This window comes from Pinus tabuliformis, chromosome 9 (assembly GCF_031772625.1).
Source record: "Pinus tabuliformis cultivar Carrire ecotype Pingquan chromosome 9, CPIR1, whole genome shotgun sequence".
In the NCBI taxonomy this organism is placed as follows: Eukaryota; Viridiplantae; Streptophyta; class Pinopsida; order Pinales; family Pinaceae; genus Pinus; species Pinus tabuliformis.
The window spans coordinates 1840417090-1840428562 of record NC_142307.1 but is presented as its reverse complement, the minus strand read 5'-3'; positions in this window follow the sequence as shown (position 1 = coordinate 1840428562).

Sequence of the window (11473 nt, the reverse complement as noted above, 5' to 3'; positions counted from 1 at the left end):
TCAAAGTCCTAGAGTCTAATTAACTTAAAAAAAAAAAACACCTAAAGGATTGCATGCCTTAATGGCAAGTACTTTTGCCAATGAACAGTGGGAGTACATTAATATCCCTTGTTCATTGGATCTTGTAGGAGACTCAACCACGCCAAATTCATTCGTACCTACAAATATGTGTTAGGCATCTTGACTCCCATTGGAATCAATGGTGGGAGCTCTCGTGTTGGCTAGTGGTATTCATTAATGGCCACTAAGTCAACAAATTCTTACTATGTTCGACACCAACACATTTAATCACATAGTAAGATTTGTGCCATCGACCGTTGAAGACTTGAAGACCCATATTTTGTAGCAGATGAAGCAGATTTCCTTTCACTGTTTTTCAGTTTGTCATGACTTGAGGACAAGTCAATAAATAAGGTTGGGGGGAGGAAAATGTAACTTATATATTTTGTATACCTTCCAAGCCTTATATATTTTCAGCCATATTCAGCAGACTCATCACATTCATCAGACTATCTAGTAGCAGAAACGACAATACAGATCCATCTTTCATCGATAACTTGCAGAAGAAGCTTCAGATCAGAATTGTAGCAGCTGAACATGCATGATTGATCCACTTCTGTAGGTAAGTAAGGTATGATGTTTTCTAACCTTTAATCTTGAAATTCTTCTTAGATGCTAAAATGATGATATTTGGAAAATATTCCACTATTTCACTATTCCCTTTCTCATTAAAAATTGCCAAAAACCATCAGTTGGGGAGGGGGGAATTTCACACTTCATTTTTTCCCTCATTCATATTACATCTTAACCCACATAGTCTTCCCACAATAAAAACTACTGCAAAATGATGAGCATATTAAATAAATTCTTAAAATGATTGATCTCAACAAAGTAAATAATGATTGTAACATAAGAACTAATCATTAAAAGATGCAAATGCTTTTCAAAAAAATAAAATTTATGCAAAGATGTGAAAAGTTAAAAGGAAGTCCATGATTGAAAGATTTTTGTTACACAAGAACTAAACATCTTGTAAAAGGAAGCTCATCTAAGACATAAATCAAATAAGTCATTGTAGTAGCTTGCATGAGGACATGCAAGAGCTTCAGTTGGGGAGTATGTTTGGGCTTCAAAATGTCATACAAATATCACTCATTACCATACATTTTTCACCTATGTTTCCATTATATCACCCATTATTCACCACCATGTCACTTCATTTTCCCTATTATTCACCATTAATGGGTCTCATTTATATTTTCCAAACATTATTTATTTTTAAGCATTTTTAAGAGAAATTTTTGATTAAATATTAGAAAATAATATATTTTACTTTATATATGGAAAGTGGGTTGTTTTTGTGACATGTGTAGGTGCCAAGGAAACTTCCAAGACACCTTTATGTGGCCTTGAATGATCAAATTCGAATTTGAAGAGATAAACCTCATGGAGAAGATCAAAGACAAAAGGGGGTTATGTGCCTAGACGGTTGAGAGATTTATGGAACTAAAGAGAGATTAGTGGATGATCATTATAAGTTTGTTACTCATCCCATTGTATAAATAGGAGTACAATCTCCTCCATTTGTAATCTTAGAATCTTGAAGCTTTTGTAATCTTATAATTTTGGGGTATGTAATCTTAGAAGCTTAGAGTTGTAATCTTAGAGTTGGTTTCTAATGGATATTTTGGAATAAAGGATCATATTTCAATTTTGCTTCTACATTTGAGTCTCCATTGAAGTGGTGTGCTTGTGGAGTTATGGAGGGCCCCCATGGCCTCACTTGCATGCTTATTTGTTTATTTTAGGTATAATTTATTTTATGTTTTTGTTTGATTTCAGTTTTCAAGTTTTTCTTAAATGTTATAATATTGGAAGAGTCTTATTTGAAAGTGTTCTTGTAAGAGAACGGTAAGATTTCAAACAATTATTAGATCTAGGATTTTAAGTTCTTATTAGATGTTCTAATGTTGGAAGAGATCTTGTAGAATATGTTCTTGTAAGAGAACCATAGATCTCAAACAATTGTTAGATCTAGGTTTGATTAGTTATTGAAAGAGGTCTTAATGAATATGTTCTTGTAAGGGGACTTTAAGATCTTGGACAAATTAGGAATCCTTCTAAATCTATATATTTTAGATAAGCGCTTCTAAGTTTACCTTCCCGGGTTGACATTAAATTAAACTCTAATTTGCATCCGCATTTTAGACCAAACATTTATCATAAACTTGGAGCTTAAAAACTACTATTAGTAATTTATAAAAATTAATAAAAATAATAATTGATTTTTATTTTATTTTTTTATTTTAACCAAGTTAAAATGTTTAAGTGACATTAAATTACAAGATCCATTTTTACTCTTGATCTACCAAGCCCCGATAGGGATCAAATATTTTTTCACTCTATATTTGATCCCTCTCAGTGCTTAGTAGATCCAGGGTAAAGATGGATCTATGCGGGTTTAATTCCCCCCTTTAAATAGGCTACATTCCACATGAATACCATAGGTCAATACCATGTGCCATATTTATTTTTATTAATACTAATATTAGAGTTGATAATGTTTTCTTGTCATGGTATTAATAACAATTTGGCCTATGGTATTTGGCCCATAGGCTTCACCTAAATACAACACATTTTTTGAGTGTTTGTAAATATAAGGTGACTTATGGAGTAAATATAAAAAAATGTTTTAATTATTTACCATACCTCTTCTTTATTTATATTTTTATTAATTTACCATACCTATTTTATAAATATGGTATTTGGCCCATAGGAAAACCTCTTTTTTTAGCCTTATTAAATAGAAAGAGAGTTATGGACTAAATATAAAAAGAGGTTTTATTTATTTACCATACCTCCACTTTATTTTTATTTTTATCTGTTTACTATACTTTTGGAGTAAGTATAAAAAAGAGGTTTTATTTATTTAATATACCTCCACTTTATTTTTATTTTTATCTATTTACCATACCGTTGGAGTAAGTATAAAAAAGAGGTTTTATTTATTTACCATACCTCCACTTTATTTATATTTTTATTTATTTACACCCTTCTGTGTTCGTAAATATAAGGTGACGTATGGAGTAAATATAAAAAAATGTTTTATTTATTTACCATACTTCTCATTTATTTATATTTTTATTAATTTACCATACCTCTTTTATAAATATGGTATTTGCTCCATAGGATTCACTTAAGTAAAACCTATTTTTTTGGCATTCTTAAATAGAAAAAGGGTTATCGACTAAATATAAAAAGAGGTTTTATTTATTTACCATGCCTCCACTTTATCTATTTTTATTTATTGGGACCAAATACAACCTCCCAAACCAGGAAATGGGTGATTTCAAACGAATTTAACATTGCAAAGTAGAAAATCGAGCGATTATAATGGAATATAACCTCCCAAACTAGGTGCATCGGGTCAAATGAGTCTTTTCATAGTTTATCTGCCCCTTTTTTGGGATAAAATGAAAAAAATAATTATTTTTTAAATAGAATTTGGGCTAAATATATGAAATTGTTGTTTCATAAAAAAATTGCCCCTCTAAAATGAAAAACGCTTTAAATTTTGCCCTTGGGCTAAAATTCACCCCTAAAATTTACCATGTATTGTACACTAGGAATATTAACCCTTAGATTAATAAACTAAGGGATTGATATTATAAACCCAATGGAATAATAAATCCAATGGATTAATTCTAAAATCCCAAGATATTGTAAATCCAAGGGGAATAATGTAAATCCAAGGGATTAATATTATAAATGCAAGGTATATAAACCCTAAGATAAATATTATAAACCTTAAAATAAACATGGTTGGCTGTGGTTGACCATAATTCATTTTCATATTGAGAAAATCTTTGTTACAAAGATACGTTGGACCATGGTTTATCATGGTTTGGCATGATTTATTTTCATATCGAGACATGGTTGACCATGGTTGATTTTCATATTAACACAATATTTTTCACAATGTGACATTGGACAATGGATGAGCATGATTGATTTTCACATTCAGACAACCTTTGGCACAATGCGATGTTGGAAAATGGTTGGCCATGTTTTATTTTAATATTGAGACAATCTTTGTCATAACGCAATGTTGGGCCATGGTTGACCGTAAATGACCATTGTTGTCACAATGTGATTTTGGACGAAGAGATAATATTTGTCACAATGTGACCATGGTTCATCACGAATTATCATGGTTGACCATGGTTGATTTACATATTGAGAAATTCTTTGACACACTGTGACGTTTGAACATTGTTAACCATGGTTGATTTTTATATTGCGACAATCCTTGTCACAATGCAACATTGATTGGTTTTCATAATGAGAAAATCTTTGTCACAATGTGATGTTGGACGATGGTTGGCCATGATTATAAACCCAATGGATTTATATTAAACCCAAGTATTAATCTTATAAACCTTATGAATAATATTATACCCTAGAAATATGAACCCTTAGATTAATAAATGTAATGGATTAATACTAAAAACCCAAGGGAACAATATTAAACCCAAGGGATGAATATTATAAACCCAAGGTATAAAAACCATAAGATAAAATTTATAAACCCTAAAATAAATATGGCTAACCATGGTTTACCATCGGTGATTTTCATATTGAGACAATCTTTTGCACAATTTGACATTGGACCATCATTGACCATGATTGTAAATGTAATAAATTTATATTAAACACTAGGATTAATATTATAAACCCTATGAATAATATTATACCCTAGGAATATGAACCCTTAGATTAATAAATCCAAGGGAATAATATAAACTAAAGGGATTAATATTATAAACACAAGGTATATAAACCCTAATATAAATATTATAAACCTTGAAATAAACATGGTTAATCAGGGTTGACATGGTTCATTTTCATATTGACACAATATTCGTCACAAAGAGACGTTGGACCATGGTTGATCATGGTTCAAAATTATTGATTTCATATCGAGACCATATTTGTCACATTGTGATGTTGGACCATGGTTGATTTTCATATTGAGAAAATCTTTTCACAATGTGATGTTGGACAATGGTTGACCATAATTATAAATGCAAGGGATTTATATTAAACCCAAGGAAAATGAACCTTATGGATAATATTACACCCTAGGAAAAGGAACCCTTAGATTAATAAAAATAACAAATTAATATTATAAACTAAAGGGAATAATAAACCCAAGGGATTAATACTAAAAACTCAAGGTATAAACCCAAAGGATTAATACTATAAACCCTAGGTATATAAAACCTAACATAAATACTATAAAGGATAAAATAAACATGGTTGGTCATGTTTTATCATGGTTAATTTCCATATTGAGACAATTTTTTACCACAATGTGACATTGGACCATGGTTGTGCATGGTTGACCATGATTTTAAACCCAAGGGAAGTGTATTAAGCCCTAGGATTAATATTATAAACCTTATGAATAATATTATACCCTTGGAATATGAACCCTTAGATTGATAAACCCAAAGGATTGATATTATAAACCCAAGGGATTAATTCTAAAACCCCAAGGTATTATCAACACAAGGGAATAATATCAAGCCAAAGGGATTAATATTATAAACCCAAGGTATATAAAATCCAAGAGAAATATTATAAACCCTAGGGATTAATATTGAAAACCCAAGGGATTACAAAACCAAGGGAATAATATTAAACCCAAGTGATAAATCTTATAAATCCAAGGTACTAAAACCATAGTATAAATATTATAAACCCTAAAATAAGCATGATTTACCATGGTTGACTACAGTTGATTTTCGTATTGACAAAATATTTTTCACAATGCAATGTTGGACTATGGTGGACTATGATTGATTTTCATCTTGAGACAACCTTTCTCATAATGCAACTATGGAGAATGGTTCACCACACCTTAATTATTTTAATAATAATACCACCACATATTTTTCAAAAGAGTTTTATAATAATAATACATCAAATTTGGAATTTTTAACCAAAATATCTAACAAGCTTTCTCCAAGATTCAAAATTGAGTTTTTTACTTTTGCAAATCCCACATAAAAAATTTTCAAAGCTTCCGAAGGTCACACAGAGATAATTTTCGCAGGGTTCATAAACAATTTCTCACGGTGCCCACACCAGCAAAGAGCTCCACCAACTCGATTCTTCACACACTAGCCACTGGATTTAACAAAAATTCCATTCACACGGTGATGGATTTTGATACACTGATCCGGGCTAACCCATGGCTATAGAGGTGAATGGTGGTAGCTCTGTAATTTTTCATAGGCGTAAATAGGTTTTCTATACAACCTCTTACACGATAGCTAATCCACAAACAAAATTTATAGCTACCCCTTCTTTGATAGTGGCCCTCTCAAGAACAATCTTAGCTCCAGCCATTGCTCTGATACAAAATTGGAATATCTGAGAGATGCATATAGAGAACATATAACTAAAACTACAAAGTCTTACATTATGTGAGATCAAACTCTATTACAACCTGTTTTGCTATACAACAACCCTCCCTATTTTAAAATTTTTCATAAAAAAGTTAATAAGAAATGGCTACCCTTTAGAATATAAATAAAATCATTAAAACATTTGAAAATAAATTCTATAATAGGTCATATAAAATTTTCTTTTAGAATAGGTTAAATCGCAATCGCAATTTGCAATCTATCAAACCCATGAAAGTCCTCTTCATAAGTTCCAATCTGATTTCAAATTACAATAAAACCTTATCATTAAGCCTTATCGAATGAAAGAAATTATGAAAAAAATGTATCACATCACGCACATCCTTTATTTTAAAAATGGACTTAAAGTGTTCCATTGAAATCCACTGATCCGATAACTCTATCGGGGAATTGCATATCGCTTCTCATCAACAAATTGCTTCAAGTCTTCCATTGAAAACATCTGATGCGATACTTCGATCGCAATCGCGCATCACCAAAATCATAAGACACATCCCAAAAAGTTCCTTTCAAATCTTCCGATGTGATTTTATTATTTGGAAGTGCACTTTTGATAAAAGGAAAAACATGAAATATCACGAACATATGAGACTTAAAGTTATAAATCAGTTACAAAGAAAACTTAAAAAGATTTATTAAGTTTAAAGCATGTTGCCACCCCATGCCAGCTCACCATTGATCACAATCGAAACCATGCAATGGAATCATTTAAGCACGACACTTGTAATTCTTGATTTGCAATATGTGATTATCACTAATCGTTGATCGGGAAGTCACGATACCATTCTAAAAAAGACCGTTACAAATTGGCGATGGGACATATCATCATGGCTTTAAAGTTTCACGTTGGAAGTTATGAGGAAATCATTAAGAAGCAGTTATTGTTGAATATTTCAATGATTTCACCCATGGTGGCTTAATATATCATAGAACCGTAGCATCTATTGTGCTTAATTGCTGTTAGTCCTATGCGCTGCGTATTAGCTTTGAACAAGTTTTTCCACTGTTACATCCTTTTGTTTCATTTTGCAAAGTGAATCCGAAAACATTAGTCCAACAAAAATGTCTAAGAGAGCTCAGAAAGAAAAGGCCCTCATCTTTGCAAAAGATGAACCAGTAAAGCTGGTACTAATAGTTGACACTACCTGTGCAGGCCTTGCCAAGACTTCATGGGAGGGTATATATAATTTACTCAAAGCCGAGGTTGTGAATGAAGTTGAAGAAGAAGGAGCAATGGCTGGTTCAACTGATAAACCAAAAAATACTCTTTACGATTTAGCCAGCTCCTTCCTCCACAGAAAAGTAGCCCGAGCGAAAGTGTTACCATACAATGACATGGTGAGATGGGTTATAGAAGGTATCAACATAACCTACAGGGCCTTCTATACAACCGATGGAAGGATGTTCGAGACATTCAAGGCAGAAGATATCAAGAAGATGTATCAACTGCTGAACCCCCAAAAACATTACAATAAATCATTTTTAGAAGCTTTCGCCAAGGAGAACGATATAGAATCAGGCCCTATCAAGCAATGGATAAATTTCCTGACCAAGCATAAGAATGAATCTTCTGGTATGTACTCCATAGACTCCCCAACATCTCCTTATTGCTATGCTGGCGCTATGTTATGTAGACCCTTTTGAGTCTCTCATTCAACTAGGTTTACTGTAGAAATGGTGCCTTTAATGGAAGCAGAAATCCACTCTTATATCATGGATTGGGCAACCATTTTATCAGCTAAAAGAGCCAACCAAATCCTTAATTATAGAAGAAATAGGTTTGTAACTACCTGTACAATACCCCCATTCTATATGAGTGCCTACATCATGGATACCATCTGTTTCAATTTTGACTACCCCACCCTAGGTTGGAAATGGACTCCTCAAGACCCAACTCCTATTCACATTTATCATAAGTATTTGTGGAAGGCCCATTATAAAGATCATATATATAGAATTTGTTATCGTTTTATTTTACCCATCCATAAAGCCATACTCAACAAAACTACTCCTCGGTTATTTGATGAGGCCAACATTGACCTAACATCAATCGGTAGTTGGCTCGGTGAAGAAATGTTCACCTATGATAGACTTTCTGGCAGCACCACAGATCCACATGTTCTCCCCTTGTACATTCCTGATAAGCTGTTGGCTAGAGAAATATCTTAGCGGATAACAGAAACAAGAATGTCAAGGAACCTCAAAGAGTCCGAGAAACAAATGTGGCCTCTATTTCCTCTCCGTTGTGGTACCTACGCACTGCATGACTTCAAACATGCAGAGAAATAAATAGAGAAGATCAAAATTCTGAAGTAAGCAGTCATTCCTAAGAGGCAGCATGATCCAAGAGCAGTGGCTTACAACTTCACCAGTCAGGTGAAACTTGCCAAATTTGAACATGAGACAGATGAATATGATGACTTTTTCACTTCGGCTGAGTTATTTTCACATGTAAAACATCTAGCAAAGATCAAATTAGGAGCATGGGGGAGAGATAAATTTATGATGTTCAGGGCACAGAGGTTATAGACACTGCCTCTAGATTTATTGGCCACTACCCCTATGGTGCATCGAGAAGGCCATAGTGAAGAACAAACTACTGATAAGAGTCCTGAAAAGGAGAAGAGTCCCGAAAAGAAGCAAAGTCCCAAAAAGGAGCAAACAAATGAAAAGACCAGTGAACTCCTTGATACTGATGTAAATATTGATTCTAGCTTACTCAAGGAATGGAAGCAGTTCGATCAAATGATCAAGAACCAGAATGACTCCCAAAACATCATTACACCAGAATCAACCGCAACACAAGAGCCTATTGTTACGACTACTACAATTGAAGGGGCAGTCGGCACAATGAACACTCAATAAGAGATTGAAATAATTCCAGAAATTCCTTCTAAAGAAATTGTATTGAAGGTAGAGGAAATACCACCCCTGGATTTATTTTCAGTCCAAAGCATAGGGCTGCGGTCAAAAGACAAATGAAAAGGAGGAAAATTAACCACGGAACACTCTCAACTCCTTAATTTGAACTAATGAATGTGGTATGGAAAGACCCAGAAGTCAACCCTTCTAAGGATTTAACATAGTTGTCCCAGGATGCAGGTGCCTATACAGCTGCTACAATGGACAAGGCTTCTGAAGTTAGCCAACTAATCAAGGAAAAGGATCTAAGGATCACTCAAATTGAAGAGCAAACAGCATAAGAACAATAGAAGATTAGTCAGCTTGAGCAACAGCTAGCAGAGAAAAAACAACAGAATGAGCAACTAAAAGAATAACTAAGTCTACAGAAGCAAAAGATATATCAACAAGCTCTTCAGAAACAACAAAATTTGTCTCAAGAACTTGGCAAGCTTCAAGCGGCAATTCAGCAAGAGAATAAAACTAAAGAAGAATAAATTGCACAGCTGCAATTACAATTAGAAAGTTTCAAGGGTTATATGAAGGTTGATGAATTCAAAAAAGAAGCCCTAGAAATGACTAAACCCTTCTCTAGACAACTAAATATCCTTTGCCATAAGATATCATTAGTTGACCCATTGTGCACTATCACTGCATCTCTAATTGAACAGGAAATTGATACCAGGCTAGAATTCAGAACTGTAGATGATATGGTAACAAAATTTCTCTCTTGGAAAAGTTCAAAAGAAGGCATGGCTGCTAATCTTCTGAAAATCCAAGAATTGTGCAAAGAAATCTTGTTTTCGGAGTGGGAGTCACAGTTAATTAAGGACGAAAGAGCCACTTCCAGAGCCAGGGCTACAAGGAACATCCTGATTGAGTTGGTAAATGATAGCTCGTATCTAACTAACTTGATTTTCGATTGCTCTCCAAGAAAGCTCCCGAAAGCAAAAGTACTAGAAGATCAATGGAGATAGGATATGGCCAGTAGAGAAGAACAAATCGACAAAGTACAAGAATTGACTTGGGATGCATTTTCGTTTTTCCTAGTAAAGCCACAAATTCAATAGATGGCCACCAAATGCCTTGTCGACACTATTATTCTCATGGCTCCCGAACTTTCATATGCTACGTACGCAGCTCAACTACATTCTAGGCTAAGTCACCCTTCGGAAATTCATCAAATGCTCTCAATTTGTCAGCTACAAGCACAAGAGAAGAAGTAGATACAGTGAATCAGTTAAAATGCTATCGCATTGTTATTTTTTAAATCAAATCCCAGATTTTCATGTTAGTAGTTTCAACAACTCAGAGTGATTTTTATTGACAGTTAGTTTTTTTATTTATTTAAACCATTTCATGTCTTTGAAGAAAGGGTCCTCAACCTGTATAAGATTTGACTTGAGAAGTTTCACTTTTTTACTTCTAAATATTTTTTATCAGTAGTGGATCAAGGTTCTACAATGTTGTGAAGAAATTTTTTCAAGACCTACACTTTTGTATTTCTTGGAAGGTTTTCTCAAATAAGAAAGCGGAATTGGAATTTTATTTACATCAGAGAGTCTCAAATGCATGCAGTATTTTTATCTCTATTCTTTTGTCTTGTTTCCTTTTGTAATAAAGCATTCCATTTAAAAAGTTGCTATTGTTGATATATGTATGTTGTTCAAATAATTCTTTATTATGTCATTTCTGACGGTTTAGAATTGTTATATTTCAGAGATATATGTCAACAATATACATTGTTATGAATGCGATATGTTTTATTAATAATTAATCTGTTTAATTTCTTAAACAAAGTAATCATTGTCCATGAATTCATCTTTCTATCAATTAATAATTCATCTATATGATTATTTATCTGTTAGAAATAATCGGAAATTGCATTGTTAATACATTACCTAGGTTTAGATAAGTATATTCGTATATGTATGAGTTATAAGATTAAAACACTTATCATCCTTATTATACATTATAAACCAATCATCCATCAAACCACTCATTTCATGGGAAACTGGTCTGACAATATCTAGTTGGAGCCAGCACACCAAATAAAAAAGGAGCTGCACTAAGGTCCGGAC